This window comes from Calliphora vicina, chromosome X (assembly GCF_958450345.1).
Source record: "Calliphora vicina chromosome X, idCalVici1.1, whole genome shotgun sequence".
NCBI classification, from domain to species: domain Eukaryota; kingdom Metazoa; phylum Arthropoda; class Insecta; order Diptera; family Calliphoridae; genus Calliphora; species Calliphora vicina.
Genome location: NC_088785.1, coordinates 325001 through 330896, shown reverse-complemented (window position 1 = coordinate 330896; position 5896 = coordinate 325001). Strand labels below are relative to the sequence as shown.

At 30.6% G+C, this 5896-nt stretch overlaps 2 non-coding genes across 2 annotated transcripts; both read right to left on the bottom strand.

Annotated features, from left to right (window-relative positions):
• Nucleotides 1-460: 460 nt before the first annotated feature.
• Nucleotides 461-640, bottom strand: LOC135962961 (5.8S ribosomal RNA). The gene has a single exon (XR_010576773.1). It is a non-coding gene; the product is annotated as a 5.8S ribosomal RNA (ribosomal RNA).
• Nucleotides 641-1264: 624 nt separating this feature from the next.
• Nucleotides 1265-3251, bottom strand: LOC135962876 (small subunit ribosomal RNA). Its single transcript, XR_010576718.1, has one exon. It is a non-coding gene; the product is annotated as a small subunit ribosomal RNA (ribosomal RNA).
• Nucleotides 3252-5896: the final 2645 nt, after the last annotated feature.

The window sequence follows — 5896 nt, the reverse complement described above, 5'->3', positions numbered from 1 at the left end:
CTGTCAGCTTATTTTTTAAATGGAGTAACATGCTATTTTAAGTTTTTTTGTATCTTTATTAGTTTTGAAGATATAAGGTTACCGAATTTACCCGTTTTTACCCTTTTTTACCCCCTAAACGTTCGAATTTCCAAAAATCCCTTCTTATCGGATCGTTTTGGGGAGGGAGGAACCCACAGTTAAAATTTCGTGATTCTAGCTTCAGCCGTTTGGGCTGTGCGATGATGAATCAGTCAGTCAGTCAGTCATTCAGTCAGTCAGTCAGTCAGTCAGTCAGTAACGTTACTCTTTTATATATATAGATTAAATACTCTGATTTTATTCGTTAGAGGTTTTGTATCTTTAACTTTTAGTATTATGAATATAGTAGAATATCCAGTAATACAACATGTGCTTTTAAAAAATTTTACATATTAAATATATAAAAGATTTTTAAAGCAACTTATTTAGCATAGTCTTACAACCCTCAACCATATGTAGTCCAAGCAGCACTCTAATTATAAATTAAAGTACCTTACAGCATGGACTGCGATATGCGTTCAAAATGTCGATGTTCATGTGTCCTGCAGTTCACACGATGACGCACAGTTTGCTGCGTTCTTCATCGACCCATGAGCCAAGTGATCCACCGCTTAGAGTGATATATTTATTTTTGTTTAAATAGCAATTCATAAATTTGTTTATTGAAAGAAATCAAAAATACACCAAACCAAATTGGCATATATCAATTCCTTCAATAATATTTTTTTTAATTTTAAAACATACCACAAAGTTTGTTGCGAATATCTTAGTTCTTTTAGAAAGAACAATTTTTTTTAACTTGTATACAAGTACAACTATAATTGTGAGTTTAATTTTTATGCAATGTATGGATATACAATAAATTGTATTGCCAGTACACTAAAATGAATATATTATATATATTTCAAATATTCCCATCCAATGTATGATTTAAGTTCATAAATCAGTACATCTTTTTTTAATAAAAGAGAATAAAAGAAAATATATTATATATATATATAATTTTTCCAACGACTTTTTTTATAATATTATTAAATATAATATTATTTTATTATTAAAGAGTTTTTCTTTCAATAACACTTTTAGTGTTTTTCTCTTTTTTTTTATAAAAAAAAAATATTTAAATATTTTTAATTTTATTTTTATTAGCCTTTTTTTTTAAAGGGCATTATGTTTTTTTTTTTATTAATATTTTTTATATATAAATATATAAAAAAAATTTTTTTATCGGTTAGGAACACATTAATGATCCTTCCGCAGGTTCACCTACGGAAACCTTGTTACGACTTTTACTTCCTCTAAATAATCAAGTTCGGTCAACTTTTGCGAAACAACCGTAACACACAAGGCGTTACAGTGATCACGTCCGGAGACCTCACTAAATAATTCAATCGGTAGTAGCGACGGGCGGTGTGTACAAAGGGCAGGGACGTAATCAATGCGAGTTAATGACTCACACTTACTGGGAATTCCAAGTTCATGTGAACAGTTTCAGTTCACAATCCCAAGCATGAAAGTGGTTCAGCGGTTTACCCGGACCTCTCGGTCTAGGAAATACACGTTGATACTTTCATTGTAGCGCGCGTGCAGCCCAGGACATCTAAGGGCATCACAGACCTGTTATTGCTCAATCTCATTATTGCTAGACGCAATTTGTCCATTTAAGAAGCTAGTGTCCTTATAATGGGACAAACCAACAGGTACGGCTCCACTTTCATAAACACATTCAAACACTCACACATTTTACTGCACTCATGAATGAAGGCTACAAAAGCTTCAAACACCATAATCCTGAAAGCATCTATTTAATATATTTGAGTCTCGTTCGTTATCGGAATTAACCAGACAAATCACTCCACGAACTAAGAACGGCCATGCACCACCACCCATAGATTCGAGAAAGAGCTATCAATCTGTCTTACACACTTATGTTCGGACCTGGTAAGTTTTCCCGTGTTGAGTCAAATTAAGCCGCAGGCTCCACTCCTGGTGGTGCCCTTCCGTCAATTCCTTTAAGTTTCAGCTTTGCAACCATACTTCCCCCGGAGCCCAAAAGCTTTGGTTTCCCGGGAAGCGACTGAGAGAGCCATGATAGTAGCTACACCCAATTGCTAGCTGGCATCGTTTATGGTTAGAACTAGGGCGGTATCTGATCGCCTTCGAACCTCTAACTTTCGTTCTTGATTAATGAAAACATCTTTGGCAAATGCTTTCGCTTAAGTTAGTCTTACGACGGTCCAAGAATTTCACCTCTCGCGTCGTAATACTAATGCCCCCAAACTGCTTCTATTAATCATTACCTCTTGATCTAAAAACCAATGAAAGTAGAACAGAGGTCTTATTTCATTATTCCATGCACAAAATATTCAGGCATTTGGAGCCTGCTTTAAGCACTCTAATTTGTTCAAAGTAATTGTACCGGCCCACAACAACACTCGATGAAGAGCACTGAAGCAGGTTTAAATAGGAGGAATATGCACAAATACAAGTATTTAATACATATAAGAACTCCACCGGTAATACGCTTACATACATAAGGTACAGTACAAACTACAATTATAGTTGTACTACCCGTATGAAGCACAAGTTCAACTACGAACGTTTTAACCGCAACAACTTTAATATACGCTATTGGAGCTGGAGTTACCGCGGCTGCTGGCACCAGACTTGCCCTCCAATAGGTCCTTGTTAAAGGATTTAAAGTGTACTCATTCCAATTACAGGGCCTCTAATATGAGTCCTGTATTGTTATTTTTCGTCACTACCTCCCCGAGCTGGGAGTGGGTAATTTACGCGCCTGCTGCCTTCCTTAGATGTGGTAGCCGTTTCTCAGGCTCCCTCTCCGGAATCGAACCCTGATTCCCCGTTACCCGTTGCAACCATGGTAGTCCTAGATACTACCATCAAAAGTTGATAGGGCAGACATTTGAAAGATCTGTCGTCGGTACAAGACCATACGATCAGCAAGTTATCTAGAGTTCAACCATAATAACGATCTTGCGATCGCTTGGTTTTAGCCTAATAAAAGCATACGTCCCAAAGGTCCGTATTTATATTGCATGTATTAGCTCTAGAATTACCACAGTTATCCAAGTAACTGTTAACGATCTAAGGAACCATAACTGATATAATGAGCCTTTTGCGGTTTCACTTTTAATTCGTGTGTACTTAGACATGCATGGCTTAATCTTTGAGACAAGCATATAACTACTGGCAGGATCAACCAGAATAATGTTTTATTTATATTATTTGTTTTCAATTGGTTTTAGTTGAAAAGAAATTTAACGAAAATCAGCTTTTTATCGCGTCATATTCGTCATTCCAAATTCACTGTTCTTGATTTTTAAACAATATATTGTTCTATTATCATTTATTTCACATTGCATCATATAATATTTTTCAATATATATGATATTTTTTGATATGCAATTAAGAATTACATTTCATTCATATTTCATTTTTACATTTTATACATTTTTGAAAAACACCAAAAAATCTTCACCAAAAAAATCTTATATAAAAAAAACTAAGAAAATACTTATTTTTCTTTATTCGATTTTAACAAAATAAATTTACCAATGCAAATATTGAAATCCCCAAGAATATAAAAAAATTCTTGTTCTAGAGACCAAAGCATCATAAATAATTTTAGCACATTGAATAAAAATTAATTTTAATATTTCAATAAAGAAAAATTAAAATTATAAAAAAAAAATAAAATAAATAATTACACTAACGAATAACTATACAGTTCAATCAACAAACTAAAAAAATTTGTCGACAAACTTAAATAGATTCATCGTTAGCGGCAAATAAACTAAAAAAAGTTTTCATTGCTCTCCCCACACACAAAATACTATACCACATATATTCAACGCAAATAATAAAATAGATATTTAAAAACCTCAATACACAATATAAAAAACAAGCAAATAGTTCCAACATTCACGTTGTAACATTCTTGCACAATATCATCATTCGCATTCGATTTTCATTCTTAAATCAATTTTAACACACCGTATATTAGTATTTTTGATGTTTTGTGTGAATATTTAGTATCTCTGCATTTTATGTCAAGAGTATATAGAGATAGTTACATACAACTTCCCCGCCAATTTCGTTTTCCGAAACTTTAAAATTGTATATCTTGAGTTCTAAGCAACTTTTTTGAAATTTTCTTTTTGATTATGAATCGTACGAATTATTACTAATTTTTGGATAAAAAAAATTTTTAAATTTTCTAAAATTGTAGATTTTTTTTTTTTGAAATTTCAAAATTTCAAAATTTCTATTTCCCTAACTTACAAAAGTAAGAAAAATTAAAATAAAATTTTATCGATTTTGATAATTTTTTTAAGAAATTTCATACAATATGAACTAATATCAACATCTAAATAGATTTTCTTTTCAAATTGTTCAATATTTCAAAATAAAAAATTTTCGATTTTTTCAAAAATTTTATTATTTTATGAAATATTTCCTTAAATTGTAAAAATTTGTATGAAAAATATACTTTTCTTTATTATTTTTGGGATTTTGTATGAAAATCATTATAGATTTTAGTCCACATTTTTTTCAATTTATAACATTTAACTAATAAATAGTATTATTTTCACAAATTTAACAAATTTGTATAACAATTTAACTTTTCTTTATTATTTTTGGTACTATTATAAAGGAAAATCATTATAGATTTTATTAAATCCACAATACATTTTATATTTTGTTTTGTTTTGTGTAGTAGTATTGTTATTATTAGTAGAGGAGTAAAACTAAATAATTTTAATACATACATCCATCCATCTATACATTCATCTCATTAGCAAACAACATTTTTGTGTATAAGTAATAGAGTAGAGTAGAGTAAAACTAAATAATTTTAATACATCTATCATCAGCAAACAAGGGACAGTATAATTTTCCTAGGGACAGTAGGAAACTCGTTAATCCATTCATATGTGTCACTAATTAGATGACGAGAACTTTGTCTACCTAATGACGTTAATATTTAATTCCGCCGTTCAACCGCGCTTACAGTATCACATTTTTGTGTAAGCATTAGAGTAAAACTACTCTATCGTTATTTTTATCGCTTAATAATGATGTGTGAGCCAATATTTTTTCTTTTTTCACAATGATGTGGCGATGAGAGCCAACATTTTTTTTAAATAAATTTTTCTACTTTGAAATTAGAATGAAACTACTCAGTATTTTTCTTTTTTTTACTTCATAATGATAGGATGAGCCAATATTTTATTATTTTCTTCACAATAATGTGATGAGCCAATATTTTATTAAATTTTTTCATAATGATGTGGTGATGAGAGTCAACATTTTTTTTTTTAAATATAGGGACAGTAGGAATCTCGTTAATCCATTCATATGCATCACTAATTCGATGATGAGGACTTTGTCTAACTTAAGACCTTAATATTTAATGCCGCCGTTCAACAGCGCTTACTGAAATTTCTTCACATTGACAACATTCAGAGCACTGGACAGAATCAAATTTTTGTCAGCATTAGAGTAAAACTACTTTGTATTTTTTCATTGTCGCTTAATAATGACATAGCGGAGCCATCATTTTTTTTTTTGTAATAAATTTTAGAGTAAAACTACTTTGTATTTTTTCATTATCGCTTAATAATGATGAACTGAGCCATCATTTTTTTTTTTTTGTAATAAATTTTAGAGTAAAACTACTTTGTATTTTTTCATTATCGCTTAATAATGATGAACTGAGCCATCATTTTTTTTTTTTTGTAATAAATTTTTTCAACTCATCAACCACGCTTACTCGAATTTCTTCACATTGACATTCAGAGCACTTGGCAGAATGAAATTTTTCAAAACATTGTTAAGAAAAATATTTATT